The sequence below is a fragment of the Peromyscus maniculatus genome, chromosome 7 (genome assembly GCF_049852395.1).
Source record: "Peromyscus maniculatus bairdii isolate BWxNUB_F1_BW_parent chromosome 7, HU_Pman_BW_mat_3.1, whole genome shotgun sequence".
In the NCBI taxonomy this organism is placed as follows: Eukaryota; Metazoa; Chordata; class Mammalia; order Rodentia; family Cricetidae; genus Peromyscus; species Peromyscus maniculatus.
In genome coordinates this window covers 102,270,109-102,294,212 of record NC_134858.1, presented here as the reverse complement: position 1 = coordinate 102,294,212, position 24,104 = coordinate 102,270,109, and the positions used below count along the sequence as shown (strand labels likewise).

Here is a 24,104-nt window from a genome sequence, read left to right as displayed (position 1 = left end):
GAGATACCACAGCAGATTACTTTTGGATATTTGGTGGCCCACCATGAGGCTCTCTGCCCTCAGGTAGAAGAAAGTTTAATGCTGAGGAAGTAACAAACCCAAGTCTCTCCCATCTAAACTGTGGACTGGTGGAATGAACAAGAGGCAGAGGGTAGCTAAGATGTACCTTAAGTTCCCTTCTTTAGATTTCAGACCAGACCTCGTCAGTGTGTTAAGAAAGGATTGAGGAAATGTCCTAAGGAGAAAGACTGTCCAGGAGGGACTGCCAGTGCTGGAATGTGTGTGTCTTGGTTTGCCCCTGCTCTGGAGTGAGCCCTTAGCCCCAAATCAAATTGAGTGATGAGAAGAACTCTGCTAACTCCCCAAAGCTGCCTTCTTCTCCCATGGATGGCCTCAACAGCTTCAAATGTCTCCTGAAAGTCAATCTGGGAGTTTCACCTAGGCAACTACAGACCGATGCTCCCCCTAGACCACAGGGGCACCAACAGCACCCAAGGAACCTGGTAACTAAGTTACCAGGGAAAGCTAGTGCAGCCAGAGAGACCAGACTCCTGGGCACAAATGCAGATAATGTCAACAGTAACCGTCAACCAGCTGAACACTCCCCACATGGAACTAGTTGACCTTGGGCTTCTCCAAGCTATACAGCATCCCAGCACATCCCTTCTGCCACAGACGCTAGGATGGTTCCCGAAAACCCTGCGTGCATGGCCCAAAAATCCCACCCCCAACACAGCAGGCAAGGTCACAAAGCCACCTTCTCTAATGCCACTACCGCTTTGAAGACACACAATGGCTGGAGACAAGAAGCAAATGCATTTTCTATTTGAAAGAAAAGACACAGGGTCCTGTAGAGATGGTTAAACTTGATGGTCTGGCTTCAGTAAAGCTGGGTTCAACGGTGACCGCAGATTTCTAACTACTTGTAACTACTCTCATTTGGGGACAGTACGCACTGGAAAGGGATTAATGTCTTCACATCTAAACTTCCCCTTATTTCATGGAGCTTCAGATAATTAGCTGTAATCTCTCTTCTCTCTTCCTCCTATATGTTTATGGATGTCCTGACACCCTGACAAATGTCTAAGAGAAATAAGTACCTTCTTAGAAGAATGCACATCTCACTAGCAGACACTAGGTAACTAAACAATACTACCTCTGAGCTCTCTGTTAACTCATGCTGTCAGGAAGAAATGTAGAGGTGCTATCTGAGAACTACCTGGTACAACAACGGCATTACCCAGTGAGTAGCGGGCTTTCTCTCCCCCTGGTACAAAGATGGCACTGCTCAGTGAGCAGCGGGCTTTCTCTCACCCTGGTATGATGCTGGCACTGCCTGGTGAGGAGCAGGCTTTCTCTTGGGTCCCAAATGGGAAGTGACTTGGCCTGCCAAAAAGATTCACTGGTAGGATTTTTAGTGCTCCTAATCCAACAGCAGAGAGAGAAACAGTGTTGCCATAAATAAAGCACCTACAGAGAGAGAGAGAGAGAGAGAGAGAGAGAGAGAGAGAGAGAGAGAGAGAGAGAGAGAGAGAGAGAGAGAGAGAAATTCTGGCAGCCATGCCTTTCAGCAAAAGCACCTCAGAGAGTGGAGAGGATTTCTCAGGATTTCTGTGGTGTCTCCTATATTCCCACAGTCCATGCCATAGTGATGGATGTGTGCTTCCTGCTTCACCTTCCACCTCATTTCCATCCCAAGAGAGTCATGGCCACAGAGATCTACTGGGACCCGTGGGAAAGCCTTTCAAGTTGCTCAAATGATAGGAGGGGTGAGAGGAGGAAAAGAGGAGGAGGAAGAAGAGGAGGGAGGGAGGAGAAAAAGAGGAAGAAAGGAGGAGAAAGGGGGAGGCAGGAGGGGAGGGGATGGAGAGGAGAAGAGTAGGAAAAGGAAGAAACATGAAATGGTTCAGTCAGCAAAGTGTTTGCCTTGCAAGCACAAGGACCTGAGTTCAATCCACAGAACTCACATTAAAAAACAAAATAAGCCGGGCGGTGGTGGTGCACACCTTTAATCCCAGCACTCAGGAGGCAGAGCCAGGTGGATCTCTGTGAGTTCGAGGCCAGCCTGGTCTACAGAGTGAGATCCAGGACAGGGCACCAAAACTACACAGAGAAACCCTGTCTCAAAAAAAAAAAATCAAAAACAATGGCTGCACACATTTGTAGAGCAAGTGCTGAGGAGGTAAAGGCGGGTAGATCCCTGGGTCTCAGTGGCCAGCCAGCCCAGCCTAATCAAAGAGCTTCAGGCCAATGAAGACCCTGTCTCAAAAAATAAGGTGGACAGCTTCTGAGGAATGACACCCAAGGCCATCCTCTGACCTCGACATGCATGCGGGCACGTGCACGTGCACTTGTATACACACAGGAGTGTGCCTGCACACACAGGAACATACATGCATATATACATATACACAAAACAATAAAAAGTTAAAATAGAAACATTTTACACTGGGCAGATAAGATCTGTTGTGTTTCCAATTCAAATAAATGAAGCTAATGTTTTGCAAATGTCCTGGGAAACTAGGAAGCCTTTTACAAAAATTACTTAGAAAAGGCATGATACTTTAGACAGTTATGTAAGTAAGCACAAGAAAGGGAATAAAAAAGACCTATGGTGACTATGTATAAAAAGCAAAAAGCAACCATGCCCAGAGAGACTGGCTAGACAAAGAAAGTCTACACACTGAGTCATAACTACCCCCTGTGCCAGGATCATGAGAGCTGATCAAGCCCAGTAGTTAGAAGATGTACTTCTGGGTCCTTCACTGTGTAACTGCCCGGCTAACTTAACCACGGAGTTCTCAGCTAACCCTTTTATCATCACCATGAAGACCTAGGTATGTTCTTATTTATCCTGACAGAAACTGAGCAGACCATATCTATTCACAGAGTCAAGATTATAGTGCCCCAGCTAGTGATAGGAAAGAATTGGGCATATGTGCCCTGAAAACCACTGTGTCCGTTGTATGTGGCATCCACATTTACCTCATCAACGTTAGTGATACACTCCATTCTTAAAGAAAGTGCACTGTGTTCTTCAGAACATGTGGCAAGCATTCAGGAAAAATACAGCTTACCAGTGGCCAAAAAGTAGAATGATCCCCCAATATGTTATATGTACAGTAGCCTCCTGGCTGGCCTGCAAAGCACCAAGCTACCCACTGGGCTCACTGCATGTCCTGCTGGCCTTTCTGAATCATCCTCCTCCATTAAGGCTCAGATCAAATTTCACTTCCTAAAAGAAGCCTCCCCTGGCCACTCAAGCCTCCATTGATCTCTCCTTTCATAGAAACTTCTAGAGCAAGTATTGATTGTACTGTAATTGCAGTATTTAATCACATACTGTCTTGTATTCCTTAAGTTCTTTTTTTTTTATGCAAAGGCATTGTCCAAAAAGAGCTGGAAGATTTCACTACCATAGGGTTTCTCAGTAAGTGGTTGGGTTCCAGGCTTTCCCATAATCATAGTCTAACATGTTTTAATTCCATGTTTCATTGCTGATAGCTCACTGTTTCCTGGTCTTATCACAGCAATGGACCACTGGAATACTGAGTCCTGATGGCTACCTGGGAAGAGTCTGGAGTTCCTGAGCTGCCTGATAACCCCACACTTAGTGCTCATCCCTGACCCGGCTCCTGACTCACCAACTGGCATCCCTAACTGCTCTTCTTCACCCACTAGCAGGCCATTCTCTTTCCTCCTGAGAGACAGCTGCCTGCCCTTCAGACTCAGCTCTCCTAGCTTAGAGCTGCTTAGGCAGAAGTGTTCTTCACAAACACTCCCCAGGTAGCCTGCTCTTTGCTGCAAAGCTAACATCTTCCTAATTGATAACCTTGGTTCACATGGCTCGAGGAACCATTTGGTAGCTCTCTGCTGCCCCCCTCTGGCAATTTTGTGACACTGCATCAATTCTTTCAAGGAATTCAGGTTTGGAACTTCAAATTCTAGTTGCATCCTGTAGATTGGGAGTGGCCTGATGGCAGAAATGATAGATGATTAGATAGATAGATAGATAGATAGATAGATAGATAGATAGATAGATAGATAGATAGATAGATAGATAGATAGATAGATAGATAGATAGATAGATAGATAGATAGATAGATAGATAGATAGATAGATAGATAGATAGAGATAGATAGAGATAGATAGATAGATGATAGATAGATAGATAGATAGATAGATAGATAGATAGATAGATAGATAGATAGATAGATAGATAGATAGATAGATAGATAGATAGATAGATAGATAGATAGATAGATGATAGGTAGATAGATGATAGGTAGGTAGGTAGATAACAAGATGTTTTCAAATTTCCCTACCTTTTGTTAACACTTACCTATTTCATCTTTGGCTACTCCGATCAGCTAGCCCTGCATCATTGGATACTAAGGTGCAAATAGTTCTGCTAAAAAGCTAGCCGTCTACAACAGACGCCAGATGTCTACATCAGGCAGCTCTGCAGGTGCAAGACTCTATGTGTGCGACTCTGTAAGGTGTGGCTCTGTATGCTTTCTCATCTGTACCATAACAAAGGTTAAGCCTGATGGCAAACGGACAATTCACGAAGATTATTTTATATGGTTGCCTGAGAAGCTTGTTGAAAATTAAAATTCCTAAGCATCTACAGACTCTGATTTTCTAGATGGGGCCCAGAGACTAATTTTTAACTGGCATCAGATAATTGGAACTCAAGAGGTCCGTGGCAGACCCAGTCTCCTAACCATCTTCTACCCTGTTCTTCTCTACTCCTTGATTCAGCCAAAACCGAGTTTTAGCATCCTGGGGTTTAGAAACCAGCGCAGCAGGCGGGGGGGGGGGGGGGGGGGGGGGGGGGCTTTCTTGAGTAGGCTTCTAAGCCCAACTATCAGAAATTCCCTCTCCTTTGCAGTGTGATGGTTGCAGTGCCCAAAATATGCCTAACGGCAGCATGTGGTGCAAGGGAGTGTGGTCATTTAATAGCGCTCTGTTCCATAATTTATCATACAAGACCTCGCAGTACATACAAACGATAAATCGCTGAGTCAGCAAATGGTTAAGCACCCAATAATTATTCCAAATACATTGTGATGTACTTTATTAAGCCTAGAGATGTGATCTCGAAGAATTTTATTTCAGTTATTTATTTCATCAAATGAAGATGTAACAGACCAACCTGATTTCTTACTAATTCTCTAACACACACAGGGGGCGGGAGGAGAGAGAGAGAGGAGAGAGGGGAGAGAGGGAGGGAGGGAGGGAGAGAGGGAGAGAGGGAGAGAGGGAGAGGGAGAGGGAGAGGGAGAGGGAGAGAGAGAGAGAGAGAGAGAGAGAGAGAGAGAGACAGAGAGAGAGACAGAGAGAGAGACAGAGAGAGAGACAGAGAGAGAGACAGAGAGAGAGACAGAGAGAGAGACAGAGAGTGTGTTCTGAAAGCATCCTGGCTGTTAAAACTAGCTTTACTTCATGCCAAAGGTGGTGCTCGGTAACAGCGCTCGTCCAACCTGAGCATGCTTGTGATCGTGGGGTTCTTGTTGAAATGTAGGTTCATTTTCAGATCTAGCGGGCCGACCAGATTCGGTGGTTTCCGTGAGTTCCTGTTGAGAGCGTTAGTCACGCCTGCACTCGCCCACTACCCCGCTCTTGCTTAGTCGCTTTTATCATCAGTTTCATGGCCTGTCTATCTAAGCAGCGCATTCCCACGAGCTTTGCCCTAGACAGCACCTCTGGCAAACTGATCACCATGGTACTGGGTGCCTAAGTTGGCTTTCTGAGACCTGTAGGTTGCACAGACCTTCTGACGTCAGAGACCACAACTTCACCCTCAGAGCCTGCTAACGCTGCTGTTCTCTGAGCATTCTAGGAAGAGCGCGGTGGGGTTCCACCGAGCACACACAGACCACAATCGCTTCGCTTTCTTGCTTCAAACACCTCCAGGCCACCCTGCTCCTTTAACCGCAGGGAGGCAGATCTGAGCCTACCTGCCCCAGGCTCACAAGTGACTGCCTCATCAAGGAGCTCAGTCACTATCACTTCCCACATGGTCTAGCGGTTAGGATTCCTGGTTTTCACCCAGGCGGCCTGGGTTCAACTCCCGGTGTGGGAACATGTGCTTCTTTAGTTTGGTGCAGAGGAAAGTATGTGCTCTTTAGCAGAGGGAGGGAGCCTCTTGAATGAGCATATCCCTGCAAGTCCAGACTGGTCTAGTGTCTCATTAAAAAGAAAATAAAACAAGCTCAGCACTTCTAACAAAACCCATTATGTGTATATGTTACACTTGTTGGGCAAGCGCTACACCTCACCTAGCTTTCTTTCTTTCTTTTTTTTTTTTTTTTTTAATAATGTTGAAACAGGTTCTCACTAAGTTGACCAGGCTGACCTTGAACACAAGCAAGCCTTAAACTCACCATTTTCCTGCCTTTGATTCCAGAGTCTTACTGGCCTCTGTCAGCTACCCCAGTAAAGATCATGGGCGACTAACATACTGCACAAAAGGTAGGCTGGGCCTGTTGTGGCCAATCACCCTTTGAGGAGCAAGGCTTGCTTGTGGCTTCTGCCCTGAGGCCTGCTGTCTACTTTATAATCCTGCTGGAAGCCCTTATTAACCCGCTTGAGGAAGGGCACGTTTTCCGTGTGCTTGGTTTGATTCTTGCAAACAGTTGTGAGAATTAAAGGAGGCATGGCTGATTGGTGGTTCCTGATTGGTGGTTCCTGATTGGTGGAAGCCTTCCCCTTATTGATCATCCCCCCCCAGAACTCCTTCCCTACTTCCCCACCCCGCTTCCCCGCCCTCCTGCATCATATTCCAGCCTGAATACAGTCTTCACCATCCCCAGCTACCTTCACTTGCTCACACATTGGAGAGAGGGAAGGGACTATGATGGGGACATTTGATGACACTGTGCTGCTGGCTTTAAAGACAGAAGAGAGGACAATGAGCCAGAGAAGCTGGAAACAGATACTTGGGACAGACTCTCCCTAGAGGCTTCTGAGAGTGTAAAGCCCAGCTAACATTTTGCCTTTAGACCACTTGAATGGAGCTGAAACTTCTGCCTCCAGCTCACTGGGGGAGGAACACAGATCACCACTGCCTTGTATTTTAGTGGGCTCCCCTGGCTCAAGTGAGCCAACATGCTAAGAAACAAACAAAAATATCACTCACTCATACATGGAGAGAGAGAGAGAGAGAGAGAGAGAGAGAGAGAGAGAGAGAGAGAGAGAGAGAGAGAGAGAGAAATATGAAAAACAGAATTGCCATAACTTATAGGGTAATTCCTATAGCTGTGCACTGAGTTGACATATTCAGTTCTTACATGGAACTTAGTGAAGAGTGAACTATTGCTGTCCCTAAAGCACATATTAAAAAAAAAAAAAAAAAATGGTGAGCTAGCTGGCCCGAAATCATTGCAGAGAGCTGGAACAAAACCATCCGAACTCTTCCTAATTGCATTACAATGAGAGAGGAATAGTCCTTTCAAAGCAGGAAGCCCAATTTGCCCCAGAGTAAAACAGAATCCATCAAGTACTCTATAATGAGTTTTACTTGTCATTTCTTTTCAAAGAAAGATGAGCCCAGCCTGCACCCTACTTAATGAAAGCTTGGGTGCAATTCATTTTCTTCTAAAGTGAAATATAATCAAGAGCCTTTTGATTTGTCTCTAAGGACCCCTGTGATATAGCAACCTTCAAGGAAACATCAAATGGAAATCAGGAGAAGTCTCCATATGCTCCCCATCCTTCCCTCCACATACACGAGTATTCATTTTTCAGTGTGCAACCCAGGAAGCAGGTATGAGATGGAAGCGTGGCTGGAAGGGAAAGTTAAGTGAGCTCGAGGGTGTATTTCCAAGCTGGCCATCACATGGGAGTTTGTGCAAGGATGGCTTGATCTCAAAGTTGTCAAGATGTAGGAGCCACTGCATCCCAGGGCCATCTGTCCTAAGGAGAAAAAAAATGTACCCCTCAACTGCTGTATCTCTTTAACCTACCAGGGATCACACTCTTAAAAAAAACTAACTGACTCTCCCTGCCTGGGAAACCATCAACTGTCCACAGCGCCTCAGTTGAAGTGGGGGTGATTCCTGAACTTCTTCCTCTTTGTCTTAGTTACTTTCCTATTGCTGTGATTAAAACACAACCAAGACAAATTATAAAAGAAAGCATTGAATTTGGGGCTTATAGTTTTAGAAAGTGAGTCTATGACTATCCTGGCAGGGAGCATGGCAGCAGGCAGGCAGGCATGGTGCTGGAGTAGTAGCTAAGAGCTCACATCTTGATCCACAAGCACAAGACAGAGAGAAAAGAAACTAGCTAGGAATAGCATGACTTTTGAAACCTCAAAGCCTGCCCCCAGTGACACCCTCCTAAGCCTTCCCAAACAGTTCCACCAACTGGGGACCAAACATACAACTCTATGAGCCTATGGGGGCCATTCTCGTTAAAACCTTCATGACCCTTCATCCCAAAATGCTGACTGCCTTCGTCTTGTGTAGACAACCGTAGCTGCTTGGAGTTCATGAGTGCAGAAGTCCTGTCATGTCCTGACATTTGGCTTTTACAGTCTTGCTTCACCCATGGTTCCTGAGCCTTGGGGAGGGTGTGTGACATACATGTCTAATTTGTGGCCGGGCTCCCCACTACTGCTGATTCTCTGCACTTTGACCAGTTGTGAGTTTCTGTGTTAACCACCCTCCACTGCACAAAGAAAGGGAACGTAGCATAGCAGCCCAGACTGGGTCCTAGAACAGCAGCAAAAAGCAGAAGGAGGAAGAGGAGGAAGGAGGAAGAGGTGGAGGAAGAAGAGGAGGAGGAAAAGGACAAAGAAGATGATTAAATCTGAATAAATTCTGTAGTGTGATTAATTAATAGGGCTGTACCAGGTACCAATGTTTATTTCATAGTTTAAAAAAACATGCCAGGGTTGTAAAAGGGATTAACTAATGTTAATGGGGAAGTAAGGGACTTCTCTATACTATCTTTAAAACTCTCTCTCTCTCTTTTTTTTTTTTTTTTTTTTTTTTTTTTTTTTTTTTTTTTTTTTTTTTGGTTTTTCAAGACAGGGTTTCTCTGTGTAGCTTTGCGCCTTTCCTGGAACTCGCTTTGGAGACCAGGCTGGCCTTGAACTCACAGAGATCCGCCTGCCTCTGCCTCCCAAGTGCTGGGATTAAAGGCGTGCGCCACCAACGCCCAGCTAGAATTAAGTTATTTTAAGCTTAAAGAAAAGGAGTTGCAAAGGGTACGGTTGATAAGAGTGACCCTACAGAAACGGAAAACAAAAGGTGCATATAGGGGATGAGTGTGTGTGTGTGTGTGTGTGTGTGTGTGTGTGTGTGTGTGTGTGTGTGTGTGTTGTCAATATATGCAACTATGTTTGAGTTCTGGTATTAGAATAGTGAGCCTGTGGCTCCCTTGCCAGGCAATCACGAACCTCAGAGTAAATGCTTCTTCCCATTTGGAGCGCTAGATAAATGTTTGTACATCGAAGTTGAGGATTTGTCATGAAGCTGCCAACTGAAACAAAAGACATCTACCACAGGGGGCACCTGGATTTGAACCAGGGACCTCTTGATCTGCAGTCAAATGCTCTACCACTGAGCTATACCCCCATGACAAACATAAGCCTCCTGTAAACATTTGTTCTGCTCCTATGACTTACATCACACTTCATAAATACCTCTCATGCCTGAGATTCCTCTAGGATTTGACTCATCCCTAATTATCTTCTCAGCACACTGCCTCCTGCTGTCCCCAGAGCTTAAGTATTTAGTTCTTCCTGTCACCTGAAGCTCAGATCAGTCTCCACAGTCTAATTATCTCATCGTCAACTGCGCACACATCTCCAGGCAAATCAAAGAGTGTCCCACGCAGAAGCGGCCACCGATGAGGTGGGAAGAGAAAAGAATCTGGACTCAGGTCTGTCTACACATGGTCTTCAGAAGTTCATGTTTGACTCTGAAATGACTGGCAAACGTTGTATTTGTGCATGTACTGTACGTGTTTTCATCAGATTTCCATGCAGGGACATCGGTTTTGTTTCATAGTTACAGCAAGGCAAAGAAACAAAAATCAAAGCAGAGAAAGACAGATAGTTTGAAGCTCACAGTTCACGCCAGATTCCTCTTCTCCTGAGTTCTAATCGAAGAACTCTCAATCCTGTGCACGGCTAAGACTGGACCAGAAAGTTAGAGAAGCCTTCATCACTGTAACAAACTTGCCTTGACAAAGCCTGTCAGACACTGGAGGGCAGGGCCAGGGAATGAACAGCAAGAAGCTGAGACTGTAGATCAAAGGCTTCCTAGAGGCCTCAAATACCTACTCCCATCCATCCATTCCATTCCATTCCATTCTCCATATCTTTTAAATTATTTGTATTTTATGTACCCACCACATGTATGTCTGTGTAACTGGGCCAGATCGCCAGGAACAGGAGTTACAGACAGTTGTAAGTGGCCATGTGGGTGCTGGGATTTGAACTCAGGACCTCTGGAAGAACAGCCCGTACTCTTAAACCTCTGAGCTATCTCCCCAGCCCCACCCTCTCCATTCTGATGGCCAAAGAAAACCTTAGATTTCAAAACCCTTATGCCCCAAAATAAGCTTCCAGTCTCCCTGCCCTACATCCCCACGTATTTTGCTCTGCTGTAACAATAGCTCAAGTGCACTAGGCATGTGCAGTATGCCCCACAATGTACTGAGCGTCTACCCACAAAACTCCCATAAAATAAACATTAGTGACAGTGTGCTCATTTGGCAAGTGGGAAATGGAGGCACACCATAGTTGAAGTATCTATCTGAAGCTCCCAGAATTAGCAGGTTATGGGGCCAGGATTCTGGTGTAGGCTCAGAACTGAGTGCTGGGCCTGCAATTCTAGCCATCTCTGTCTTGCTTGGTGACATCGCTGTCATCTAGGACAAATATTTCAGGCAACTCTGGGTCACGCCTGTCTCCAGTTAATCCCTAAGTGATGCTGATTTACATTTAAGGTTGCCAATTTGATTTACATTTAAGGTTGCCACCCTTTCCGGGTCCCAGCCTCTATCCCCACCTCCACCCACAGTGCACCCAGAGCCTAATCAGAAAACCAAATCTATTTATACACGCCTTGCAAATGCATTTTCAATAAGCTCTAAGTCTCCTAGACCCCCACACAAAGCTATTCATCCCTGATCTCTACTTGTCTCTTCAACTTCTCACTCCCCACATCACATTCTAAGTAGCTACCTGGCTCCAGCTTCCTCCAGTCCATTGCTGCTGCTTTTGCCTAGAACTGTCTACACTGTCCTTCTTCACCACCCCCACCTCCATTCCACTCTCCATCTGTGGGATATTATTCTCTGAAACTGACTGGCCATAAGCTCCTCTCTGAAGCCTCCCCTAACCTTCCCCTCCTTTAGATGGAAGTAATCACTGCCTCTTCATGCTGCTAAACCTGGCACATCTGGCACATCTGGCATTGCCTCTGATGGTTCATGCCTGCTGTCTGACAGGGAGTGGATGGAGCTGAGTCTCATTCAACTCTAGGTTCATGCTTTGTACAGTTCCCATGCATGTAGATGCTCAGAATGTCATCAAACTGCTACCAAACCTAAGGTCACAGCCTCTGACCCAACAAGGCAAGTTTGGCCACCCATCCATGATAAATCAATTAAAAGAGTCAAATTAAGCTGGGCGGTGGTGGCGCATGCCTTTAATCCCAGCACTCGAGAGGCAGAGGCAGACGGATCTCTGTGAGTTCGAGGCCAGCCTGGGCTACCAAGTGAGTTCCAGGAAAGGTGCAAAGCTACACAGAGAAACCCTGTCTCGGAAAAAAAAAAAAAAAAGAGTCAAATTAATAATGAAAAGCAGAAGGAGGGGTTTTTTTCAATGTGGACCACATTGGAAGATATATATATTATATATATATATATATATATATATATATATATATATATATATTATATATAATACATATATTATATATTATATATAATACATATATTATATATAATGTGGTCATATATATATATGACCACATTAGAAGATATGTGTGTGTGTGTGTGTAGTGAGAGAGAAAGGGATCTTTCTCATTTGGTCTAGGATGGAACCTCACACAGGCTGTACACATACTTGGTCACTAAGCTACATCCCCAGGATTGTCTTTCTTGGCTTCTCCCAGGGCACAGTCACTAAATTTCTTGGATTTCCTTGCAGTCAGAATGTTGTAGGAACCAGAGGACCTCAGAAACATCACACAGAAGGATTCTTATCACAAAGTTGTTTGGTGCTTTGGCTTGGTTTTTAAGATAGGGAATCATGTAGCCAAGACTGGCCTCAAACTTGTGACAAAGCCACAGCTGGCCTAGAACTCCCGATCTTCCACCTCACTGCTTCCCAAGTCCTGAGGTTCCAGGTGTGTGTCACTGTGCCTGACACAGAGTGTTACGTCAGAACAGTGAAGTGAGTGGTATAGTGCTGCAAGCCGCAGGACATGCAATGGAATCCAGCTCCTACCACAAAAGCTACTACTTGGAAAGGTCAAGGACTTTTCTGAAGGTCAAGCCATGGCTTAAGGAGTCTTGGTGATATTTTAGCTTTTGTATGTATGTTAGCCGGTTCCTGCAATGATCTTCTTGTATGCTGTGTATGCTTCCAAGAACTCCTAACAGTGTATTTATCTGATATAATTCTCAAGCATCCTAGGCCATAATGGCAAACAGTCTCCTGACTTAAGGTAACACCCTTCTGGAGACACCACCTAGGGAACAACTAGGTGCATAGCTTTATTTCTTGTGTAGATTAAGCTTGGACCCTCCTTTCTTATACAGCCTTATGGCATTTATACTAACATTATAGACTCCTAACAATTTACCTACCCACTTTTAGGAATGTAGACTGAGCACATAAATTCCCTTTTTGATATATTAACTGATCTGAGGTCTCAGTGGACCTTTTCCTTTACTCCCTTTTGGGGTTGTAAAAGAAAGCCTGACAGTCACTGCCTGAAGAAAAGTCTTTTCTGCCTCTATGACCCTGTAAGGATTCAAGCCTGGTGACCTGGCTGAAGGGGGATAATTGCTATGGTTTGGGTATATAACTAAACCTTGGAGACCTGAAAAAGAAAAATGGAGAAGAATAAATCTATGGACTAAGAGCTCGGTGTACCTAGATTCTTCTTCCTGAAAACCATTGGCACCATTTGTAGCTTCTCTTCTGGGTCCCTGGGGAGATTATTAAGGCTGGACCATAATAATTTCTGATAGTATGACATTATTGAAGGTATGCTCTGAGTTCAAATCCTAATTTGCCCTTTACAGCTTTTGACTTTTACAAGTTACTAACAGTCCCTGAATCTCTATCTCCATGAAAGAAATTCAGACAGCATATATCTTGTAAAATTACTGCAAGAAATGCAGGAGACAGTGAATATTAAAAGAGCCTAGACTGGTACTTGCAATATCCAAAGAACTCAAGGGAAGTTGTTAATTATTCAGTTGACCATGAATCACAGAAAATAATAAAAGTCAAATTCAATCCATATTCTAAAGCAAAATTAAGAGTGGACAGGGGGCACCTGGATTTGAACCAGGGACCTCTTGATCTGCAGTCAAATGCTCTACCCCTGAGCTATACCCCCAGTGAAATAAACTTGTTTTTATAGTGTATCTATCTCTCAGCATTCTGGTTCTTAAAAGCCTCCAGTGACTCAGGAGAGCTATAATTAGGAGTGTTGCCTGGAAGGAGCCTGGGCATTAGAAGTGGTAGAGGAGATTTATAATGAAACAAGACAGGGATCTGAAGAACTAAGTTCACAGGGCCCAGAAAATCTCCTTTAGACTGGCCAGTACTCAAAGCTCCAATCCTGCCAACTGTATTTCATATAAAGCAAATCTGACTTCCTAGGAAAAATCACCAATGTCACCACAGCTAAGAACATGGATAAAATATGAATGACTGGATTCCCATCATGATTGTGTCAGCTCCCACTTATATGGATCCTCATGGCCGTTCATGGTCTTAGAGAACACAGCTCCAAATTGGCACTTGGTAGATAATTATAGCATTAAATTGACTTGGCGGGGGTGGGGAGAGCCGCAGGGTGGGGTGGGAAGGGAGAGTCTCAAAAAAAGTCTCAATAAAAAATGGTGAGAGACAGCTGTCCTTGAGCCATAACTGTAAGATGATTTCTATCAACCAAAAACAGATGGTCAATGGCACTCTTATGTAACATAAATATGATGTTATATATAACATAACTCACCTGAAACTTGCAGTACTGTCCACTGTGAAAGGTCATTTGATTCAAGAAATGGGGATGGATGCTAGAGTCTCATAATCAGCTAACTAAATTATTGACCCCAGTCTCACTGCCAAAGCTTCTTTTTAACTTCCAAATGTGCCCACAATTCCAGCAGCCTGTGTTTCTTGACCTCATAAACATCTTCTCACCCCCAGTAGTGTGTGCAGAGGCATCCTATGGAAATCTGATGCGTATGTGCCTACTAGAAGAATTTCTCCTGTCAATTTCTCAGACCACACACCTTCTTTAGGTCTTTCCCATGGATCTTAATTTTGGGAGTAATCAATCAGTGTGAGACTGTGGTGGGGAGAGACTCCATCCCGTTTGTGAACACCCTGCCTCCCACTGGAAATGAGAACATTGGTTACTTTGGATCACTGTGACAAAGTACCAACCCACACAACTTAAGAGAAGAAAGATTGATTTCAGCTGATGATTTTAGAGACATTTGCTCTGTAATGGAAGGCAAGGCACGGCACGGTGAAAGTCTGTGGTGGTGGAGCTGTATGCTGGAAACTGTTCACATGATGGCATGAGGAACTTTCGTTCTATCAAAGGTGGCTCACCAACCCACTGCCAATATTCCATGTCTCCCTCCCTCACCTTGTAAGCCTTTCATGCAAACTTTTTCATCTCCCCCACCCTAATACACAAAGGTCCCACTGCCTTCTCAGGACTTGATGACCTGGAACAGCAGCCCTGTCCTCTTTCCCTTCATTTCTTTTTAACAATTCTTTTTAAACTAGTCAACTGGGAGAGAATGTGAAGTCAGACCCTATCCAATCAGGAAAAAGATACATTCACTACAGGCATTAAATAACAACCAAGTGAATGTCCTATCTCTGCTTGATAGATGGGTCCTGATTCTCCTGTGCTATCTCTGACTTCTTGATAGTGGGGTCTTGGTTCTGGTGTGCCCTTTTTGCAAAAAGAAATTACTTTACTGAGCTGCTTTTACTTTGTGTGTTCCATTGTGCAAGCCCAAGATTATAATTGGTTTGTTTCTAACAGTGGCAACTAAACAAGGAATGCATTTGAACAACAGGCCTGGCACCACCAGCTAGGGTAAGGGTCCAAAGCTTGAAACTGTGAAGAGCTAAGACTCACAGAGCATGCTTTATTTCCTCCTTGTTCTGGTCTCACTTTGGGCATCAACGGGAGCTGAGATTTTAGCAGTAACAGATGAACAGTGTACTTCATACTGAAGGACCCCGGTGCTGGAAGGGATTTAGAAATCATTCCAATCACTTCTTTTGCAGACTGAGAAGTACAGAGTGAGAAATGATGAATAGCCTTGTTCAAGGTCACGGATGTATCAGGGGTAGGACTTGAACTAGGATCTACTCTACTCAAGGTGCCTTGAAGGCAGCACCCTTTGGAAACTCCCCATGGCTAGGGACAATGTTGAAACTCAAAACATGCTGTTGGATAGATAATAGATTGTAGTCACCATTCATGCTGGTTTTCTAGGGGACTTCCCACATTTTAAGACTAAGCACCCTGCATCTCAGAAAATCCTTCAGAGAACTGGATCCATTATCATCCTCAATACCACCTTCCCACGCTCATCATCCACAGAGTTTTTCAAACCTAATCATTCACTTTTCCCTGTCATGTTTTTACTATTTCCACATTTGTCTCCTGTACCAAGGTTGCTGGTAGTGATAGCTCAGACATAGAGGCAACAGATAGACTCCTTACCTAATTCACTTTCCAGGTTCTAGTCATCATTCAACAATCCAGTAAGAAGATAAAGAGAAGTTTATTTACAGGCTAAAGGTACACACCCAAGGCAGGGAGTTCCCACTTCTCAAGAAAGAGCCTCACCACCCAAGCCTCTGGATAGACTCTTTGGGACAAACCCAGTGGGTAAAAGATGTATTCATGAGGTAGAACAGGGAAAAGGTGGAGACTTTCAGGAATCAGTCAGAATTTTCTCCAGAAATGTTTCTGTCTTTATACAGGACTTTCTGGATGTGCCATGGCATCAGCTGGTTATGGGAGGAGGCAATTTTCAAGGCTAATGATACAGAGACTTCAGCACACTGAAGCAAAAGATAGCAGAATTAGCAGACATCTTGCTTGGCCACGTTGACCCCACCTGGTTTGAGATGATCTTTCTTTGTTTTTATTTTATTTTTTTATTTTTATTATTTTTAACCATTTGTATGGACTCAAGATACCCTGTAGTCAGACAGCTCTGAGGTTGCATCAGCCTCTGGCTGCCATGCAGTTGGCTTTCCTGAGCCTTCATACCCTACCTACCTCAATAGTGTTTACTTAATATTTGTTTTGAAATCAACCCGCTGTTTTTACTTAGCCTCATACTAAGCAAAAATACCCTTGAAATCATGCCAATTGTATTTTGTTCTTTTGCACATCAAAGTAAATACATAACTATTGGAATACATTAAAAATTATGTCAAACACATACTGCACTTACAGCTTGTGATGAATGTTTCTTAACACTTTAAAATGCTAATTCATTTACTCTTCAAAATAAGCAATGTAGGAGGAACTATTTTTACCTTTATTTTTACAAGTGATGGAATCAAGGCATGGTAAAGTTTAATAACTTTGCCAAGGCCATACAGCTAGAAAACTTACACACATATATCCAAAGTCATCTTAAAAACCCTCACTGCAACCACAGTGCGATCATTCAACTTGGACCATCATTTTGTTTCAACTTGAGTGAGCCATGGGAAGCCCAGGAATTTTGTCAATTTTATTCTGAGTATATATATGTATGCGGTGGTGGGGCAGGTGGGCAGGGGAGGGGAGGGTTCTTGCATGAGATCAGTTTTGCCATAAGTAAAACTGAGTAAAGCAAATTATTCTCCTTAATGTGGTGGGCTTTATCCAGTCCATTTAAGAATCAATTAGAACAAAACTGCTGACTAAGAAGAAAGTTAAAGCAGGCCTGACTGCTTTGGGCTGGAGATACCCATCTTTTCTGACCTCCAGACTCAATTGACATCCCAGCTCTTCATGGATATTAGTCTGCAGCCCCTGAGAATTCAGTGTACCATCAGCTCTCATGGGTGTCCAGTTTAGTGGCTGTGGATACTGGGGCTTTCAGTATGCATAACTATTAGAGCCAACTCCTTCTCCTTCCCTTTCTCCCTCCCTGTTCTCTCTCTCTCTCTCTCTCTCTCTCTCTCTCTCTCTCTCTCTCTCTCTCTCTCTCTCTCTCTCTCTCTCTCTCTCTCTTTCCTGGAGAACCCCTGCTAGTGCTTCCATATTGCCAAGGTGTTTAGGTTGTTTGGTTGGTTTGGTTGGTTTTTTTGTTTGTTTGTTTGGTTTTTTTTTTTTTGCTTTGTTTTGTTTTTTAATATATACTGTATGAACCCCAGAACAATACTTGCTACAGACAGGCATTGAACTGACATGTTCTACATTCTCTGCCTTCCTAAATCATCCATAGTGACCTCAAACATGTGAATCTGATCTCAGTGTCAAAATGTAGGCAAAAGTCAAAGATAATATGTCTTAATTTGAAGGAATTCAGGCCAATCTCTCCTGCGTTCCAAATCTTAGCACTCAAGAATTAGAGCTGCACGGGAAGCACACCAAAAAAAAAAAAAAAAAAACCATTTTACAGGAATGTAGGGAAAATTGTGGTCATTACTCAAAATACACTCAACTACAGTGTTTGGGGAGCTGAACTGTCTTGATGTTACTAGTTCCCAAAAAACTATTTCATAGTAAAAACTAATTTTCAGGACTTCTGCAATGGATCCAATTAAAAAAAAACTACAAAATGGAAGAAAATATCCTCAAACATATCTGATTGGAAGGCTTATAATCCTATAATCCATTGATGGCCTTTTAAAATTAATTAACTATTATATTAAAATTATTATGTATGTATAGTCATAAAAAGCCCCTACCAAATACACAAAAAATGTTCAGCATCAGGGAGTAGGGGACATACACGTTTTTAAAAAAACAAACACACACACACATGAGAAAGGATGCAGGTAAAGAAGGAGCCCTGCAGTCTTGGTAGAAATGTAAAATGGTGGAGCCATTGTGGAAGAGAGTGTGTTCCCCCCAAAACTGCAGATAGAGTTATTGCAAGATCTAGCAAGCTCACCTCTGATAGGAAAGGAAAAGAAACCAGTGTCTTGGAGATCTCCCCCCCCCCCACTGCCCTGGTCATTGTAACATCATTCATAAATACCCAGGACACAGGAAAAACTTTTACCATCCATCAACAGGTAAATGGATAAAGAAAGGGTAATAAGTACATGCTTGCATGCAGACACAGTGGAAGATTGTTCAACTATTAAAATAAGGCAATTCTGCTATTCACAACAACATAGTAAAACTTGAGGGCATTACACTAAGTGTAAAACACTGGAAAGAGAAACAGAAGTACTGTACCACCTCACTTATACTTGAAATCTAAAAGTCAAATTTGCAAAAACAAACAAAGGCTGAGTGATGGAAGAAATGGAGAGACACTGGTCAAAATCTATAATTCCAATTCCATGATAAATCAGCCCAGTGCATTTAATTAATATTATGTTCATTAATAAGCTTTCTCCCCCCCCCCATAATATGTTTCTCTGCCAACACAGAAAGCCAGATCAGACCAAATTGAAAAAGTATAACAACAGATATACTGAGCAAAGCAACTTCTGGATGGGTTCTCCAGTCCCAGAATCAAGGCCAGAGAAGTTGTGCACCTGAACTAAAGCAGGGAGATTTTATAGATTGTAGGTAAGGGGTGATGATGTGTTTGCCACAAACTGGGTTTGTACCCAAGTATGATCAAAAGCTGAGTGCTTAGGCTAGAACTTGTGTAGCTGGTGTTATCAGGTGAGAACGTTGAAATGGTCTCCATGAATGCAGAACTGGGCTTTTTGACATCTTTCCTTTGTTTGGAGCCTCTCTGAGCAGGTGGGGTTTGGAGAAAGAGAGAAAGAAACAGGAATGGGGCTTCCTGACTGTGCAGAGGCTCCAACCGAACATTCATGATTATAAATAATGCTGTAGTGTGTACTAAAGATTTGCTAACAAAGTAGATCCCAAATGTCCTCACCACAGCCATGTACATAGGCACATACACATAGACACACAGACACATGCATTGCAACAATGTAAGGTGATAGATATGTTAAATAACTTGATTGTGGTAATCATTTCAAAATATATATCAGATAATCACACTGTACACCTTAGATTTTGTCAATTATATTTCAAAGCTGGAAAAATTATATCCTCAATAGATAAAAGAATCTACCCCTTCTGTTAAAATAGTCTTTATTGAGTCTTTCAGGGTTTTGTTTGTTTGCTTGTTTAGTGTTTTGTTTACAACAGGGTCTCATATATCCCAGGCCTAGAACTCATTATTTAGCTAAATATGACCTTGAACTTCCTACCTCCACTCCCAAGTGCCAGGATTCCTGGTATGCACCATTCCAGAGTTAGACAATGCTAGGAGATTGAACTCAGGCTTTGTGCATGCTAGACAGGCACTCCACCATATAGCCAGCCCAGGTTGGGACTGCTACACAAACCAAGTATGGCAGAAGTAGTGCTGTGGGGATTCTGTGGCTAGGTCAGAAAGGAACGTGCAGATTTCCCCTGTTTGTTTCTACTGGAGTTCCTGCTTTAGATCCTAGGCACCATGCTATGTAGACGCACAAACCATTTCTGCCAACAGATGCAAGTCAGGCCCAACAAGAAGACATCTGAGCGACTGGAACTCCAGCTCTCAAGTCACTCCAACCTTCAGCCTTCCCGGCTGGGGCCCTAGACAATGTGGAGCAGAAAAAGTCGTGCACAGTACCAATTTAGGCATACTTTATGCAGCCACACACAGCCGGAAGTGAATGCCTGTGTTCCCTGTCATGTTGTACCTGTTGGGGTATTCTACCATCCCATGCCTCAGGAAGGATGGGAGATAGTTAAGGACCTTGGGTCCCATCTTTTCCTATCGTACTACCTTCTACCATCACCAAGCACACTGTACTTGCTCTGTACAGGCCCTGTCAGCACTCTGACTTGCCAAGATAACTGCTCCACTTTATAAATGAATCCTGAAAGTCTTACAGAATAATCTTTGTGTACACTGTGAAGATGTGTCTTTGCCAAGCTGCCTTCTGATTGGTTTAATAAAAGAGCTGACTGGCCCAGTAGCTAAGCAGGAAGGATAGGTGGGATAGCCAGACACAGAGGATGCTGGGAGGAAGAAGGGAGGAGTCTCAGGAGTCACGAGCCAGACATAGAAGAAGCAATATGGGAAGTTCCTAGATGAGGTAAACGAGCCTCTGGGCAGCACATAGATCAATAGGAATGGGTTAATTTGAGTTGTAAGAGCTGGCTTTCATAATTAATAAGTCTCCATGTCATGATTTGGGAGCTGGCAGAAGGGGCAGAAAAATCCGCCTACACAACAGTGTACATGCAGTTCTGGGCTGGTGAGATGTTTCATTCAATTAAAACATTTGTTGACAAGCCTGATGAACCTGAGACCCCGGGACTCACGTGATGGAAAAAGAGAACCAGCTCCATCAAGTCATCCTCTGGCTTCCAAATTCATGCTATGGTACATGTGCCCGCCCCCCCTACACACACACATAAATAAAATAAATTTCATTTTTAAACCCCTGTGGCATGACTAAGATTAGGCAGTAAATAAGGAAAAGGAAATCATTGTTTAATACTGGGCCCTTGGTAATCTGGTGTGTGGAGCCTGAGATTCATCATGTTGCCATTTGTCCTGGCACCTCCACCTAACAAGTGGCATTATATCACAAGCATCCTAGAGTCAATGACCCATGGATAACAAGCTCAAGGCAGAGCTCAAGCTTTGCTCAATCAAACTCCAAGGCAACTACCATTGTATCAGACTCCTCTCTGGGCAAGCCAGGAGTCTTGCCCAGACTATACCAACTATACCTTCTCATCAGCTCCAACTTCCTGGGCAGTGCCTACCACTTCTCCTACACACTGGGTCCTGTAGGCCTGGAATCTCAAGGCACCCCAAAATTCAGATAGTCTTTGTCTCCCAAAATATCATCGGTCATGTGCATCCGCCAGTGCCGTCAATGCAAGCCTTCCTGAAATGCAGTGTATTTCATGACTGTAACACCAACAACCCTAAGGGGAGGGGGTTGGAAGAGGGCTGCAGGAACAGATGAAATGTCCCCTTTATTCCCTGCTGTTAAGGGGCATGACAGGAACCTCTTTTCACTGGCCTCCAGCCTTGTGTCGTATCTTTTTGTTTGATGGTTGCTTGCTTGCTGTGGTGGTTTGAAAGAAAACGGCACTATTAGGAGGTGTGGCCTTGTTGGGAGGAAGTGCGTCAGTGTGGGGGCGGGCTTTAAAGTCTCTTTTTCTCAAGCTTCCCTCAGGGCAACAGTCAGTTGACTACTTTTTGCCTGCAAGCTGTAGCACTCTCAGCTCCAGCACCACGTCTGCCCGCACACTGCCATCTTCCCCTTCGTAATCATAATGGACTGAACCTCTGAAACTGCCTCCCATTGAGTGAGCCACCCTCAATGAAACGTTTTCTTTATAAGAGTTGCCGTGGTCATGGTGTCTCTTCATAGCAATGAAAACCCTAACTAAGATGCTTGCTTGCTTGCTGTGAGACAGGGTTTCTCTGTATAGTCTTAGCTGTCCTGGAACTCACTCTGTAGACCAGGTTGGCTCGAACTCAGAAATCCACCTGCCTCTGCTTCCCAAGGACTGGGATTAAAGGCATGTGCCACCACTACCCAGCAAATGTCAGATCTTAAAATCCACTGACATGACATCTGTGGAGGACAGGGTGACATTCTGACCAGGAAGGAAACGGTAAATTGACAGATGGTGGATTGTGCATCAGCAACCTGATTCTTCAAACTGATATGATTGGTGCACAAGTGTCCAGTGAAACTTGGTTTAAAAAAATTAAGTTATTTTACCCCTGACCAGGCTCTGTGCCTCCAGAAAGCCCTGTATTTCTATTTGCCTAGCTTTCACCAATATTTCTTTATTTTCCAGGAAACTCAGATGAGAATAGAAGGAAGTGGGCGGGGGGGGGGGGGGGGGGTGCTACAGATCACAAAACTTTAAACCTTAGATCTAAACTTTGAAACCCTGCAATATTTTCAGCTATAAAGAGATGCTCAACTCTCAGAACCCTGGTCTATTAATAGTTTCCAGGGTCAGGGGACTCACAGAGATTTAATTTGTTTGACAAAATTTTCATTGGCCTCTTCCATACTTCCTAAGGCCACAGTCTATGCCAATTTCAAGCCATAAATTTCATATTCCTATGGACATCTGCTTCCAGCAAATACAGAGTTGCCTGCTACTACCAATTTGCTTCATAAACAAAGGGGGGAAAAAAAGAAAGAAAAAATTAACAACTCAGTTCAGTCAGCATCCAAGAAATAGAGCTTCCCCAACCTATTTCTCTTCTCCATCTATCTATCCTGCCCCTGCCCATCGCTTCAAAGGTAATGTCATCCTTCAACAGCCAAACATGCAGAGGCCGTGATTCTTATGGAACCATTCAATCTAGAAAAATTAAACAGGAAAAGCTGCATTCGAGGATTCTGAATGCTCCATTCATTTCAGCCCCAAGGTTCTAATGAGGAGTCCAATGAATGCTGGGCAGGCTAGCCCCTGGCTTTGGGCCTGATGGTCACTGAGTCGCCCTTACCTTGGCTACTGCTCTAGGCCAGTGTTATCCAATCAAATGGAAGTGTTGGCAAAATAGACAAGCTACATATGTCAGCCTAAACTGTCTAGCAGCAAAAGTTCTATTGCAGCAGAACAAACAGGATAAATTAACTCTAACAGTACTTTTTAACCCACTATATCCCAGATCACCCCAGCATGTAAACAATGTATAAAAACTATTAGTGATATGTCTTACATTCTCTTCTTCACACAAAGTCTTTGAAGTAAACTGTGTATTTACACAATTACACAAGTCCCATTCTGGAACCTGGCATCATCCTGTGGCTAGTGCCTACGGGAACCTTCTGCTCAAGGTCTGTAGTCAAGTCCTAATCCTCTCTCTGGCTAGCGTGCTCCTTTCTGAACAAAGGTGAAGCTCAGAGCTGTAGAGATGGCTCAGTGGTTATAGCGCCCACCATGCAAGCATGAGGATCAGAGTGGAGATATGTAAAACCCAGCGCCCAGTGGCTTCAGGGGTACTCCTCTAATTCCAGTGCTCCGAAGGTGGAGACTGGGCTTCCCTGGAGTGAGCCCACTAAGTAGACTAGCCATATTTGTGCACTCTGGGTTCAAATGAGAGACTCTGCCTCAGTGAGTAAGAGAGAACAGCTGAGGAAGTTGCTTGCCTCCGTGTACAGAAGTCAATGCTAGCCTCTTGCCTCCATGTACAGAAGCACACATGTGTGTGATTGATAAATTGTTGTAGCTGGAGTTTTTCTGGTCCTGCCTGGCTCACAGTCAGGACAAATCTCTCTCACCCGCCAGTCCCACAGCCGCTCAGACCCAACCAAGTAAACACACAGAGACTTATATTGCTTACAAACTATATGGCCATGGCAGGCTTCTTGTTATCTACTTCTTCTATCTTAAATTAACCCATTTCTATTAATCTATACTTTGCCACATGGCTTGTGGCTTACCGGTATCTTACATCTCCCTTGTCATGGCAGTGGCTGGCAGTGTCTCTCTGCCTCAGCCTTCCACTTGCCAGAATTATCCTCTCTCTTTGTCCTGCCTATACTGTCTGCCTGGCTACTGGTCAATCAGTGTTTTATTTATTAACCAATCAGAGCAACACATTTAACATACAGAACATCCCACAGCATATTGTGCACACCAATAAACTTATCTGAGGTCAAAGAACAGAACAGCCACTAGACA

The 24,104-nt window shown here is 43.9% G+C and overlaps 3 non-coding genes across 3 annotated transcripts; 1 reads left to right on the top strand and 2 right to left on the bottom strand.

The window, feature by feature from the left end:
- Positions 1–6,016: 6,016 nt before the first annotated feature.
- Positions 6,017–6,088, top strand: Trnae-uuc (transfer RNA glutamic acid (anticodon UUC)). Its single transcript has one exon. It is a non-coding gene; the product is annotated as a tRNA-Glu (tRNA).
- A 3,427-nt stretch (positions 6,089–9,515) lies between these two features.
- Trnac-gca (transfer RNA cysteine (anticodon GCA)) lies at positions 9,516–9,587 on the bottom strand. The gene has a single exon. It is a non-coding gene; the product is annotated as a tRNA-Cys (tRNA).
- A 3,936-nt stretch (positions 9,588–13,523) lies between these two features.
- On the bottom strand, positions 13,524–13,595 carry Trnac-gca (transfer RNA cysteine (anticodon GCA)). Its single transcript has one exon. It is a non-coding gene; the product is annotated as a tRNA-Cys (tRNA).
- Positions 13,596–24,104: the final 10,509 nt, after the last annotated feature.